This window comes from Amphibalanus amphitrite, unplaced genomic scaffold (assembly GCF_019059575.1).
Source record: "Amphibalanus amphitrite isolate SeventyFive unplaced genomic scaffold, NRLGWU_Aamphi_draft 000116F_arrow, whole genome shotgun sequence".
NCBI lineage: Eukaryota > Metazoa > Arthropoda > Thecostraca > Balanomorpha > Balanidae > Amphibalanus > Amphibalanus amphitrite.
This window is the reverse complement of record NW_024881611.1, coordinates 627,254-642,806: the sequence shown is the minus strand read 5'-3', so window position 1 is coordinate 642,806 and position 15,553 is coordinate 627,254. Positions and strand designations below refer to the sequence as shown.

The 15,553-nt window shown below is 51.1% G+C and overlaps 1 long non-coding RNA gene across 1 annotated transcript; it reads left to right on the top strand.

Moving 5' to 3' along the window:
• The first annotated feature begins 331 nt into the window (after positions 1 to 331).
• Positions 332 to 3,559, top strand: LOC122381227. The gene is made up of 2 exons (XR_006256494.1): positions 332 to 538; positions 2,317 to 3,559. It is a non-coding gene; the product is annotated as an uncharacterized LOC122381227 (long non-coding RNA).
• The last annotated feature ends 11,994 nt before the right edge of the window (positions 3,560 to 15,553 follow it).

Below are 15,553 nucleotides of genomic sequence, written 5' to 3'. Positions count from 1 at the left end.
GCGGATCAAAGGGGGACATTTGGCGCAAATTCCCCCCCCCCCCTCCTGCAGCGTCCAAAATCGAAGAAAATTTTCGTTTTTTTTCAAGGATAAAACGAAAACTAAACAACTTTTATTATAAAAAAGCATCTTTTAAACTACACAGCAGTGCGAAAGGAATCGAAATCCGATGAGTTTTTAGAATTTGGAGAAACCTTTTCGGAGATATGCCCTCCCGCAGCGTCCAAGACCGCCTATCTGGATCCGCCAATGGGATTTGGAGGAATCTGGAGGATTTTTGTAACTGATCTGGAGGATTACAGCCTTCTCCATCTGGCAGCACTGGAACAAATTTTTGTTTAACAACTATCGACCCATCGCCTTACTGCCGATCCTTTCTAAGATTCTGGAAAAAATCGTATATTCTCAATTGTCTTCTTATTTAGCAGTGGAAGGAATTCTTCATCAAAATCAATTCGGCTTTCGCAAAAATCATAGTACTTTCATGCCTATCTCCGTTCTTTACGAACACATTACAAATGAATTAAGGAGGAGGCAAGTATGTGCGGCAGTCTATTTGGACCTTTCTAAAGCCTTTGATACTGTCAACCCCAAAATTTTACTTCAGAAACTGAACTTCTATGGTATACGGAACAAGTCGCTCGACTTTTTTCATTCGTACCTAACTGGTCGCTCTCAAGTACTAAAGTACAACTCATTTACTTCCACCTCCTCCAAACCTATCACGCTCGGTGTGCCCCAAGGCTCCATTTTGGGCCCCCTCCTCTTTCTTCTCTACATTAACGATATACACCTCAGTTCTAACGTGCCTCATTTTCTTTTGTACGCTGACGATACCGCCCTTCTCTTTTCTGCCCCTTCCGTTGATCAACTTCAAGTAGCTATAAATAATAGCCTCCCTAACGTAGCTTCTTGGCTTAACAGCAACAGGCTGACATTGAACGTTAAAAAGTCTACTTATCAATTATTTTCTATTCAGCACCGTGTGTCGGATATTAACATAAGCATTGGTGGCAGCCTTCTTGCCCGCAGTCACTCTTTCAAATATCTAGGCGTTACTATTGATGAGAATCTTAAATGGAGTAGCCATATTAAGCACGTCGAAAACACTATCGCGAGAAACATCGGACTTATAGGACGCTCTCAATTCATGCTCGACTCGAATTATCTTCTCTTGCTCTATAATGCCCTTATCCTCCCATTCCTTAACTATTGCCTGCAAATTTGGCCAGGGGGTAGCACATACCCCTCCAATACTTCTAAATTAGTAATCCTTCAAAAGAGAATTGTCCGAATTATTGATCACGCTCACCACCGAGACCACACCAATCCTCTTTTCAAAAAATATAGTATACTGAAATTTCATGACCTAGTTAAATTTTCGCTCATTAATATAATGCACTCCTTCATGACGGGTACCCTCCCTTCGGCCATAGCCGATTACTTCACGGCTTGTCCACAGAACGACCTACGGTCCGTTCGATCTCCTCAACATTTTCAAGTTCCCTTTGCCCCTACAAACTATAGAAAATATTCACTATATGTTCAGGCACCTGCTGTCTGGAACGAAATTATAGCTAGTAATTTGCCCAACTTAGAGGATGTTCCTAGATCCAAGTCATTTTTCAAAAAGGTAGCGAGGAAAATATTTATTGATAGTTACTGAACCTTGAGGGGTTGGCTCCTGTGCATGTGACACATTTGCAGGTAGCTCTTCTCTCGTGTTGATGTCCTCCCCGTGTGTGCGCTGGCGGGACTCTGCTACCTCTGACATCCCTGATCCTATTCCCAAGTCACTCCTACCCTCATCTGTGTCCGTCTTTGATCTTTAGTTTGGATATATTTTATTTATATTTGTTCTTACTTCCTCGTTAATACTTACATTTTTAGTACCTCATTTTTATGTTACTAAATCTTTTATTTCGTTTACTGTCAGTCACCAGAATTTGGATGAGTGATTACTGTATACTGTCCTGTGCCGTGTGTGTCTTGTACTGTCCTGTGCTGATGTATGTCTTGGTAAACTATTGTACATCTTCTTTTTCCAATATGCTGTGGCCTTTTGTCTGCTCCCCTTTCTTCCACGCAATTTTCTTTTAAACCCCACCCCTAAACGCCAGTCATTTGGAAGCTGATATATTCACTGGTGTATACATAGCGGTCGATATCTCTGATGGGCTATAGGGCGCCGACCACAGGCTCTGCCTTACGGGCCTTGCCTTCTCACCGTGCTCACTTCCCTTTCCGGCCCCTCTCTCTACCCACTCTTTACCAGCTTCCTATACCTCATCTTACTCACCTCGCTTACCTCCCCAGGACACGGGGGACTTCACTGATGATTGGGTGCTCTGGGCCGGTGAAGCCTAACTGTCTGGATGGACGCCAGGGATCGTAGCCCTCTGGCCGTGGCTGCGCCTGTGAGACATCCAGGAGGGACACCTCGTCTGCTGTTGGCCGCGGGCCAGGACCGGACTGTGATGTGTCCAGCAGTGACCCCTCGTCTGCTGTTGGCCGCGGGCCGGGGCCGGACTGTGTCGCTCCTACTGCAACTTCCAGGAAGACCTGATTGAGCAACCCACGGCCATGTCCGGCGTGAACTGGATCTCCGGCAGTGATACTGCCCTAACTTTTTGTGTATCGACATGCCGGACCGCCGCACGTGCCGCGGGCGGTGACCGGCTGCCCCGGCGGGTACATACTGCTTGGCCGGGTGGTGGCGGCGGGCGTGCGGTTACTCACCGATCTGAAGTCTTCGCCGGGGCTCTGCGTGGCTGAGTTGGAGAGTGTTGCAGTCTCGACGTGCTGGAGAGGAGTGACGGCGGTGCGAACGACGCAGGTCACATCTGGCCCTCTGTGCGTCAGTCGCCATCGAGAGGCGACGTGAACTGGATCCGGTACTCCGACTGTGGCTGCTCTCGGTGTGTTGTGGTTGGCATGTATGCACTTTCCGTGACATACCTATACTAGTCACCCACGCGGCGCCGGCCTCCCGCACTCGTTGCGGCTGGTACGATTGCTGACGCCTGAATCCGTGTGCTGCCACCTGACGGCTGATAAATGAACTTAAGCCCACGCGTGTGCCCGTGTTCGACCGTTAGTGTCATAAAACGGTGCGTTATCTCTGTGATGCGGCTGGGATGTGGTCGGTCGCCACTTACGATATGCTGATGCAGGCGTCATCATGTGTTCATATGATCATCATATGATCATATGCGTCAGTATATGATATATTGATGGTTTCCGGATGCTCTACTCCGTGACCAATGACTAGCTGCGCTCGCTAGCATGGCGACATGCCTACTGCCGGTGTCACGCCCGACTATGCGGTTCCGGTGCGGAGTTTGATTTATCTTGCACTCATGGTTGATGGCCTATTTGACGCTACTGGCATCTCCCTAACCTCTAACAAATAACATGTCTACTTTACTAATTTATTAACTGTGACTGTCCCTGTTCCTATTCCCTGCCCGCCAGTAGCGCCACCTGTATATGAACTTGCACCTCATCATGTTCACTGTTTGCAATATACCGCCGGTGGAAACCGGTCATGGATTCAAAAGAGACATGGCATAATCCGCATTACAGGAAGGTCTGGAACGCATGTGAAAGAAACACTGGATGACTCGTAAAGCACACGCAGTTACGACGAACACACGAGTGCGCACATGACTCGTAAAACACACGCAGTGACGACGAACACACGAGTGCGCACACCGGGCGCTTGTCGGGTACATGTTGTGCATCACTGGGCGCTAGTAGTCGGTAAGCAGCACATAGGTGGCGCAGAGATACTACAGATCGAGAACATCACGTGCGAACCGTCGGCGACCCCGAGAGGACGGTGGCAGCTCCCGGTCTGAGCGAGGGGTGGTTAGGGAACGCGAGCACGGGTGACAGTGATTCGGGAGACACACCGGTATAGCAGTAGGCTGCAGAGCTGGGCATTGCGCAACTTAAGTCCGCAACTCCGCAACTCCGCAACTTGCGGACTACCCTCTTGGTAGCGGAGTTACGGATCGGCTACCGAGCCCAAAAAAGTTGCGGAGTTGCGAGTTGCGGAAGCGAAAAATTCTAAAGCGCAACCGCTACCGGGGCCGCCACCGCTGGTGGGGGCGCCACTGTACTCTTTGCACTCCACTGCACACTGCACGTGTTTCCAGGCTAGTTTTTGAAGCTGATTTCGAATTTAATGACCGTTTGAACATTTACGAAGTAGTTTTAGTGCCTTAGTAACATGTTACGAGGCTTTCAGTGGTGGTTGACACTGGATAGGCGGTAGGACGCCTACTGGTTGACCTGACCTGACCTGACCCGACCAGGCCCAAATGCATGAAGGCGTCATCTTTGATCAAAACCAACATGAAATTTGTTATCAGCGCCCCCCAAAAAAGCATAAAAGCTTCACTTTACGAAGTTCTAGCAGGTCCGATTTTCCCGACTTTTGGGTCATTGACCTGGCCTGGAAGGTCAACCAATGACCTATGATGACCTTAAAATTGGGTATCATCGGCTTCCTCTCGTCACGGGCAACACGCTCGTTTTTTTCCCGCGAAGCTCTAGCTCGATCAGGGGCCGAACGGCAGGGGGGGGAGGGGGTCCAACCGACGCACACGTTAGACGCTGTAAAACACCGCACACAGCGAGGGTTAAGTCAAATTTTATGGTCACCAGCACGGGGCCGGGGGCGGGGGGGGGGGGTGTTTGGACACCCCTCCGTAAGGTTTTCCGCAAATATATAAAAAAGGCGGCGGCAGCGCGGCTGTTTTCGACACTGCTATTAACACATCCTTTCCACTCATTGTATCAACATGTCAGACCCAGGTCACCTCAGGTCAGGTCACCAGGTCAAGTCAAGGGACCCAATATCCGAAAAAAATTAAACACCCGCCCTAGCAATACAGGGCAATATAGCAATATAGATACACCTATTGACCGATATCACTTTGAGACTGTCTGCATGTGACAAGGGTAACAAGATATAGGTACAAAGTGTATTGTCTCATATTTTTTTTTAATATTTGTGACTTAAGGTAAGGTCAACTGTGTGACCTCTCCATTATAAGTCAATAGGAGAAAATACAACTCGTCCGGATTTGCGGCAAAATGATCCCAAACAATTAAAACATGCAAAGAGTAGCACTGGCAGGTCATTTACGTCGACTGGTGTCGCAATGACTTGCGCATAGAGCATTATAGGTCACGTGACGTCATCAGAGGTCACCAACAGTCAGGTCACCAACAGAGGTCAACCAAAGGTACTACCTGTCAGACATAACACTGCACTTCAAGACTAAAACTGATAAAACATAGGAACCTAATAGAGGTTGGTAGCGGAGTTGCGGAGTTGCGGAGTTGCGAGTTGCGGTTTTACGATCTGCAAAATAGTTTCGGAGTTGCGATTGCGCTTTGGGTACCTTAGGTTGCGGAAGGTAGCGGTAGCGGTTTCCAAATTTCGGTAGCGATGCCCACCTCTGGTAGGCTGTCGGTCAGGGGAGTGCGTCCCTGATTCAAGGGCCACAGCTGGAGGGGTCGCCGAGGGCGATGAGGCGGCGTTTGCAGGATCTGGCTCTGGACTGGGGCCCTGCGCGGGGGGCGGAAGTGACTCAGCCCCGTCGGTCTGGGACGGTGGTGTGCCAGTCAGCGAAGACTGAGCAGTGCCAGGTCGCAGCTGTGGGTGGTGCAGACCGTGATCGGCGGGGTGGGGCCTGGGCGCGGGAAGAGGGACAGTAAGTGTCGTGTGCGCGAGGGGTACAAACGAGCGCAAGAACTTCCGATTGCGTAGGGTCATCCGTCGTGATCCGTCGAGCATGATCTGGTATTGCCGAAACGGCAATGCGGCCACCACCACTCCACGGCGGTCCCAGTTTCGAGGGTGGTTGCCCGACTGATTTTGAACCAGCACATGCTGGCCAGCTTTTAGTGGAGGCAGGTCCTTAGTGTGTGCTTGCAGACGCTCATGGTCACGAGAGGTGCGCTTGGCTAGTGCTTTCTCCCTCCAGCATGCGACATCTTGCCACGTCTGGCTGAGATCCTTGTGGTTACGTAGGGGGGGCTGCAGCGGTAGCCCTGGGAGGAAGTCCCGCAACTGTCTCCCGAGGACTAGCTCAGCTGGGGACAAGCCGGTGTCTCTGTCAGGGGTGTTGCGGTGCTGCAAGAGTGCGCGAGTGAGTTTCACAGAGTCGAGGGACCCATCAGCAGTGACGTTGTCCCGTATGAGGCGTTTGGCCGTTTTCACAGCGACCTCAGCACGGCAGTTCGCGTGAGGAAAAGCGACCGATGTGAGGCGGTGGTGGATCCCGTGCTGAACGAGGAAATCCTTTACCTCTTGGGCCATGAACTGAGGCCCACCATCACTTGTGAGTGTTTCGGGGACCCCCAGACCGCGGCAGAGTTCCAGGAGGACGTCTTTTAGGCTGATGCCGCGCCAGATCTGAAACCAATTGCTGAATCGGTCAACAACGACCCCGTATGTGTTCCCCATGTACGTGAAGTAATCGGCAGCCACGTGTTGGAATGGATATTCCGGCGTGGCTGGTGGGATAGGCGGCATGTCGGCCTGTGATGGCGCATGTCTGTTGCAAGCCGCGCAGCGTTGCCGGACCGCTTCAATGTCCTGGGACATGTGGGGCCAAAACACGGAGCGTTCCGCGCGTAGCCTCATGCCAGTCACTCCCTGGTGCGCGGCATGGAGGGTGTCTAGGACACGGGACCTGAGAGCCTCGGGGATGACAGGTCGGCCGTGGAAGAGAAGGACGGGCCCCGACGTGCTGAGGTCGTGCCGGATGCGCCAAAGAGCGCGGAGTGGATGAGGGAAACCATCCGGACACGCAGGGAATGACGTGTTCGCCATTTGAACTGCCTGGCGGATGATGGGGTCTTGTTCCGACGCCCGAGACAGGGTGGGCCAGTCGATCGGTTGCAGTGCTGGCGACACCGAGCACAGAATGTCGGAGTCGTCTTCATCACCTGGATCCTGCGGGCGTGCCATTAGAGAGAATAGGTGATGGAAAGAGTAGCCCTCATCGACCACAAACAGCTCGTCGATCTGTGACTCGACAAAGCTGTCATCGGACCCCTCGCGCTGTTCCCTCACACCATACCTCGAGAGAGCGTCGGGGCCTCCATGGAGGCGACCCGGGACGTGGACCAGAGAGAAGGACCAGCCGAAGCTTTTCTCTTTTAGGCGTCTCAGCCTAGGATTGTCTATGCCGTCCAGGGAACGGTCGCCGAAGATACCCAGGAGAGGTTTGTGGTCGGTTCCCACCACCAGTTGGTCACAGCCGAGTGTAAAGTATTTAGTTTTTTCGAGGGCATTGGTGACGCTCAATGCCTCGCCCTCTGTTGGGGAATAGCGACTCTCGGCGCTAGAGGTGAACCGAGACCCGACGCCACACACACGCCACCCAGCGGGGCAGCAGGTCGGCTTGAGTTCGGTGCAGGTACAGTGTTTTTGAAGGAGGACGTACCCGAGTCCTGTTTTACACCAGTCCGTGAGGATGCACGTGGGCTTGGCGCGGTCAAACGACTGGATTCCCTTCTCCACCTCCCGAGCGATGACCTCCCTGGTGTTTCGGAACAGCTGGTCCAGAGTCTCGTCCCAGTACCAAGGACAGTCCTTCTTAAGGAGGGCGCGGAAGGGGAGGAGTTTAGGCTGGGTGGCATAGAAAGCCGACACTTGATTGACCAGAGCCATGAATGATCGAAGGTCGGTCACCGAGGTCGGCGTCGGAAACGACCGAATAGCCTCCGTGTGGGACGGCAACGGTCGGACGCCGTCAGGGCCCAGACGAAAGCCGGCCCAGTCCACGGTCTTTTCACAGAACACGAACTTGTCGCGGTTCTGGAGGATGCCGTTTCGGCCACAGAGCGTCAGATACTCCGCCGCATGTTGGAACATGCATCGAATCGTGGGCTGGTACAGGATGGAGTCGTCGATGACCCTGTCACAAGACTTCACATTCAGTGTGACCCGATCGAATCGGTGAGTGTAGGCATCTCCGGAGACCTTGTACCCTTGAGGGACGGTTTTGTAGCGGTACCTGCCCCATGGTGTCAGAAAGGTCGTGAGGTGGCGGTCCGATTCGCGAATGGCGACGGAGTGGTAGCCGTTGAAGGCATCTGTAGTGGTTTTCCACTGATCCGCGGGCACGGCCATGGCTTTTTGGAAAGGGGGCATTGTGGGATGCGTCTGACGGATGCTGGCCTCGTTGAGGGCCTGGAAGTTGATGGTTCGGCGGGGCTCGCCGTTGTGCTTGCGGGTCACTACCATTCGTGAGCACCACGTGACTGGCTCGTTGACGTCTACTTTTTCCAGTACCCCCATGGCGACGTCCCTGTCAAGGTCCCGACGCACCCTGTCTTCCCAGTGTAGGGGAACGACAGCTGGTGTGTACACGGCGTGAGGGGTCGCGCCAGGCTTCACGGCGAACTCGAGGGGTGGGCCGTGCATGAGGGGGAGGGGCTGGTGGCAGCAAGTGTTAAACGTGGATGACGCGTAATGGTCGAGCAGCAGCTGCTTCAGGGCAGGGATGTCAGCATCGGTGGGGTTATCTGGCAGAGGTGGCGGCTCGGGTGTCGGAGCGCGGCGAGGGCATCCGCATGGTGCCAGGTCAGGTGCAGACGGAGCCGAAGCAGCCGGCTCGGTGTCGAGCGCGGAGACAGCTCCTGGTTTACCCGAAGGTGGGTAGGGGAACTCGGAGGAAATGGAGCCCAGCGCCTGGAGTGCACGGGCAGAGAGGTACAGTCCAGTCAGTTCCTCCGCCGCATACACAGCCTCCAGCGTAGACGCCGACCGGCCCCCGTTACTCACTTGGATGGTGGCAGGGAGGGTTCCCCAGATCGTAAGTCGGGCCCGGTTGGCGGTCGAGAGCGTGATACGTGACGGCAGCAAGGACGACCGCCGCACACCTAGGGCGCTGAGGGTATCCGGGCCGCAGCAGGTCACTGTGGCACCCGTGTCAGCCACTGCCACGCACGTAACTGGTGGCGGGACCGCGACACTGTCACGGGCCCGGTCGGTGCATGGGAGGCTGGCCACGTCGACTTGGACCTGCACCGGCAGACGGTTTGATGCTGGGCCAGCGTCGGCGATGGAGCTGCTGCTCGGTTCCAGGATAAACCGGGAGCTCAGCTCTAGGAGAGTGGCGTCAATCTCATCTGCTGTTTCTCTACGAGCGGGCTGACGAGGCCGGTGTTGGCTACGGCAAACAGCTGGCAGATGGCCACGACGACCACAGGTGCAGATGTGGTTGACTGCCTTACACTGGCGACGGTGGTCGTGGGCAGCCTCCCCACAGTTGCGACAGACTGTGTGGGATGCCTGGCCGCTTGGCTGTGGCGGTGCGTTGGTGCGGAGTCCAGAAAGTTTCAATTTTTGATACGAGGAGCGAATCCGACCCAGTTCTTCACTCTGGATAGCTTGCTGGCTCCGTTTGGCGGTTTCCTTCGTCACTGCATACTGCTCGGCCGCCGCAAGTGTAAGCGGAGTTTGAGTCAGCAACTCTGATTGCACCTCGGTGTCGCACAGGCCCGACAAGAACTGGAATAGCACCATTTCCTCCTCGAAGCTTACTGCCCGGTCACAACGGCACTGTACGACCAAGTGACACTGTCGCGCCACCTCACGCAGCCTCGCCGCGAATTGCGCCACGGGCTGACCGGGATCTTGCTTCATCCGCTGGAGCTTGAGGATGTGGGATAGCCGGTTCTCAGGTCGCACCATGAGGTCTGCGATATGAGTCAGGAGTTGGTGCTCGCTCAAGGATGTGAGTCCAGCACCAAATCGGGCGTACAACAGGCTGTACGCAGGCGAAGGCAGCGCTTGCAAGACAGTGTCTGGGTCATCGCCAGATATGCCGGCCCTTCGCTTGTAGGTCGTGAGCTGCTGCCTGAAGACCCCCAGCGCCGTGTCTGTTACAACACCATCTGGCGAGACCTCCAGTGTTGGTAACTTGGCCTTCTCAGGGGCGGCAGCAGCGGTTGGTGGGTGCGACGCTGTCTGATGCATCTGCAGCAGCTGAATGCCCACTGACCCGTCAAGCGCCGGAGTCTGGAACCCACAGTTGGGCCAGGGGCACTGCAACTGGATTGCAGAGGGCGTAGGTTGAGCAGGAGTGGTCATAGCTGTAGTTGCAGGCTTGTCGGCTCGATCAGATAGCAAAACTTCAGTGGAGTTGCCTCATAGCTGGATAAGCATTTCAAACATTCGAGTTTATTGTTCATTGAATGAGGCAACTCTCTGCAATAAACGAACAGACCATTATGTTGAGTGCACAGTAGGTACATACGGTCATGCTCAGGTAATGTTTTCCATCACTATTGTTTTTCTAATGATTCTTTTACTCGTTATCATGTCCGTTATGTAAGGTGTCTGTCTTAAAACCGATTGATCCCGTGGTGATGCTCATTTTCCAGATGCTGAAAACATGCATATACAAGTTTGAGAAATAAGAGATAAAATTGAAAAAAGTCTCGAAAGAATTATAAAAAAAATAGCAATCCAAAAATTCGTAACAGACAGTTTAAAGGGACCCTCCCACCTTAACATTAGATTTGAGTTGAGATAGCCAAATTGGTGGCCATGGCCTGAAAATACCGGTTTGGGCACTCACAACATCGAAAAATGCTTTAATTCGGAGATATCGAATTTCAAACTTGCAGTTTTCGGATTCTAAGGGGCTAATGCCACGGTCATTGAATACTAAGGTAACACGGAGCCGAAGCTTCAAGCCAGGGGACGCGGGAGGCATGCCGTCAGCTGATTGTGTACAAGAGTTTACCCAGGGCCCTATGGGAGTGCTTCTATGGGGCGAATTCGATGCAACAATGGCGCAGTAGCGACATTACTCTTGTTCGATGTCTTTCGGACGACAAAGATTCTACGCCGTTTGGCCAATCACATTCCATAATTGCAGCCGAGCCCCCGTTGACCTAGAAGAGGATTGGCCGGACGACGTACAATCTTCGTCGTCTGAGAGACATCGAACGAGGGGTACATCGACTGAATATACATTGCGATTCAATATTCAGTAATATGGCCTTGATTCAGTATTTTATGACCGTGATTGCAATTTGCATTTGAGCTCAGCAGTCGAGTAAGTTGTGCCAAAAATACCAGAAGCGATATCCTTTATTGATATACGGCCTTGACCAGAAGTGTTGCATGCCCTGGATGCAGAAAAACAAGATTGAGATGAGTGGATCAAGATGTATCTTTAGTGCAGATGTATCAAGATGTACCTTTCACTTAAGATCCATGCAGGTGAGGTTCCAGTGAAATTTGAATTCGATAGGTAGCTATTTTTGTTTTTGCTTTGATACTTGTGGTAAGGAAACATGATTATGGTTGCATGAACCGCCCACTGCTCATTGCTGTCTTGTCTCGGGTTCGATATCCGATCACCATTCTTAAATAGCTCACCCCATATGGAAATCAGGTTTCAGGAGGCCACTAGGCCTGTGGGGCCTGTATTGTATTGTATTGTATTGACAATTAAAACACTCTCCATATTAAAATGGCTATTCTGAGTGTCGCGTCTGAGTTAAAAGGGGAAAACGAGTTAAAATGCACTCAAATCACAGCACTCAGTAAACATATCAAACCATTCACTCATCCCTAAATACGTAAAAACCACTCGGAAACAGAGGGCCTGGTCTCAATGAGCTCCCAGTGCTAAGGACAGTCAGGCTCATATGTTGGGTAAGGTCAGGTTCAGGTAGGCCAGTATGCACTCTGCAAAGCATGGCAATTTCGACAAGATCTCGTCTGTGCTGGCTTGTCCGGCTGGTGAGGCTTTGGTGTGGCGTGGATTTAGCTTGGTGCAGTGCGGATTTTGTGTAGCGCGGTGCAGATTTGGCCTGGTGTGGTCAGGTGGTGGGGGATGTAGTGTAGTGCATTTTAAATGTGGCTTGGTGATGGACATGATGGACCCAACAAAATGGATGGCCAAAATTGAAAAAAGCATTAATGGAGCTTTAACATGCAATTTAGTGTGCTCTCGGGCTGATAGGTGTGCGGTGGTCAGAACGGACTGTGCCAGTGCTGGTGCCTGGTGGTCCCACCAATCACGGGGGTCATCTCCTGTTGTGACCCAGGGGTCTAGTCAAAACCTTACCTATAAGTCTTCATTTCACTCATATATTAAACCTGGCCCTTTTTCAGGCACAAGCTTTGGATGAACTTCTGCTTCTGCGGTCAGCATTCTTACAGGAGAACCCAAGATTCACTGTACCTGTATGCATTTCAAAACTGAATAATTGATAGCAACAAGTCAATATTTGAAGTTGCAGCCAAATGCTGTGCCTTCTCTGCTGCAAGAGCTACATGTCACCATTGAAGCAAGGTAAGTGTTAAAAGAAATAGTTCACCTTCTGTGAGTAATTTGATTAATAAAATTCAAAAAGATGTGTTAAAAATGTGATGAATAAAATTTAAATGTATTCTAACTTGGAATTACACACTTCTTCTAAAGGGATTTCATTATTTTAATGATTAGAGTTATGAACACTAACTGCTGAACAACCTATCAGCTGCAAGGGATTCTGCTCCTGTAAGTGCTCTCATCGCTGATTGGCCACTGTGTGTGTTGAAGAGGTTTTTGCTTGCTGTAAATGAGCACTAGAACATGAATTTAAGCACCAATATTCACTGATAAATGGTGAATATCTCAAACGGTTCAAATATAGGGCATACACAAATCTGCTCTATCAGACTGCTATCTCAGTTTAAAATCCCATGTTAAAGGTGAACTATTTCCTCGACAGGACCAGCTCGACTCCTGCAGTAGGAGTCCAGCCTCGTCCAGTCGTCGCCGCTCGCCAAGACCAGCCGGACTCCTGCAATAGGGGTCCAGGCTGACCCGTTCGTCCAGTAACCGCCGCTCGTCAGCACCAGCTGGGCTCCTGTAGTAGGGGTCCAGCCTCGTCCAGTCGCCGCCGCTCGCCAAGACCAGCTGGGCTCCTGTAGTATGGGGCTAGGATGGCCCGTTCATCAACCGGTCCTGAAGTCACATCGCTGTCAGCCAGCCGAACTCAGTACATAAGTCACCAACCCTGAATGTTGCCAGCCAAAGTCGGCAGTTTCCTTCGGACAGTCATCTCACCAGTGTTGTACAGTGTACGAGGTTAGTGACGCAGTTAAATGCGTCAATTAAATGCGAGGACGTGCGCTTGTATGCAGCGTTTTGTCATGTTGAGCTGCATGGGTGTCGATTTTCACCGAATTGAGGGTGCCCACTGCCCGGGCGCAGCAAATCCGCCGCCGCCTCAGCGGTGACCTTGACCCGCACCGTCTGTTGGGGCTCCAAAGCCAAGCCAGCCGAGCCGGCGGGGAATTTAAAGAGCTTGAGCACCCCCAACCCGGCGGAAATTGACACCTATGTTGAGCTGTATGGATGCGTTTTAGCCTTCCGCCGTGGTGGTAAATAGCAGCCTACATGCAGAATTAGGCAGGCTTATTGGCGGGCTCATTATTGGATTCATTGTGTCACGTTTGTCGGCACGTGTAAGATGTGCTTAACTGCCATTGGCTCTCGGCCTGGCGACTTCTGGGGACCACGTAATGGGGATGACAATTGGGATCCTGTGCCTTAAGCCGGCCATTTACGTCCATGGCTATATACCCCCGTACTAGGGCTAGTTATGACGTATATAGGGATCCACGAGATCTTTTTTGATGAATGGGTTGTGCAGTGTTGAGATCCGCGTGTAACGTCACTGTTTGGCCAGTCTGCCCTCAAACGGGTCATCTTTACTCATATTTTATTTACATGAACGCTTTGCATGGTCCAGTGGTTTATATAGACATCTTCCTTGCACTAGCTAGTTTTATGTGGCCAGGTTGATTGCCTGTCAGCGCGGTCACGCTGTCGTCTTTCGATTGGTGCGCTTAAATGCGGCGAGATGAATATAGGATTTCCTTTGATGCTATTTAGTACCTGCGCCCAGCTCAACTGGGGAAGGGGGGGGGGCACTGCCGACTTTTGGTCCCATTCTTTCCATGTAACGCCCATAGAGCCCATGTTAAAATGCCAAAATCAAAGGGGGGGCACGGTGCCCCGGTGCCCTCCCCGTTCCGCCGCCTATGCGCGAAAGTACCAACTACCATCAGTTTCCAGTTGTTTGTGTCCCAATGTTTTTTATGGGTTGGACGATTGGGCTTTTCCTATCGCTCATAGGTTATGCAATTATTTTGTTAAACGCTCTAAAATTGTTTCTCTACAATACAAGTCATTAGAACTTAGAACTGAAGCAAATAGATATTGATGGATACGATCTCAAGGGGGCCGATAAGAAGGAAGAGCGCGCGGCGCAATGATTGTGGAGCACAGCACACGATTAATGTGAGGCGCATTTGAGCGAGAAATAACTTTATTGAGCAGAAATGAGCAGAGTACCAGCATTGAAACTGCACCAGTACCAGCATTGAAACTAAATATAAGATATCTCAGAAGGTTGCGCTTTTGGGGTGAGTTGTGGTGCTTTACGCCGTACATCATGCTTAATGAATGTGACCGTCGTGTTTGTGGGATCCCCGTCGGTACTAGTCAGCCCCACAAATCGTGGTATCATAAAGATAATCTTCGCCTCCGGTTATCATTTTGATATATCTACGAAACGGGTGCTGGGTGGTACACGAAAGCAGCTTTTTCAGGTGAGTTGAAAGGGGAAGAGGTTCTTTGAATTACCATTTCGGACCATGGTTCTAAAAAGCGCTAGTTTAAAACTATTGTTATAATTCCTATCGTAAACCATCGGACGCTCGACGCTGCATTGGCATCCTCGGCGAGCGATTACCGGCACATCGTACCAATTGGTACGATGTGCCGGTAATCGCTCGACGAGAATGATAACGTGGCAGGTTTACTGATATGTAGGACTATCAAATAAATGTAATAGAAACGATATTAAATCCACTACCTCTTTAGAAGCTCTTGGAATAAACCTGGCTATCTGGTTGGCGAAGCCAGGCAAACTATATGCTTGGAATGGCTAAATGTCCATTGTACATGACATTAAATTGAATTATTTTCCTTCTTAGCACTTAAAATACATTTCAGCGACACAAAACTCCCAAAAGTCTGATATCTTGCCCGTGGTATCGTGGTACGATCGGCGAGTACCTTCCTACGCAATGTCCATGGCTATGCGAAGTCTAAGGTTGGCCTACATAGCCTTGGGTTGGCCTGTTTATACTATTTCATATCGTATCTATGAAAATAAAGTGTTCACGATCGCATAGCCAAACTGAGAATAAAATATTTATTTGCAAAACTCCAGCAATACCCCTCGCTTGATACTATAAAAAAATATTGCACACGATCATGCAAAGCCGTGAATCCTACCGCCTTTATTTAGCGCCGGCGTTCCCGCGTTAATAATTTCTCCTGAATCGGAGGACCAATAATCAGCTGACGCACCGTTGTTTTGATGTTGGCGGACCGTGCCAGCCTGGGCTAATGCATTGGTATGCCCCCTTAGAATTTGTGACGTCAGCGGAGATCTAACGATTTTGAATCTTTTACTAAAACGTTTGGTAGCACGCGGTGGTATATGC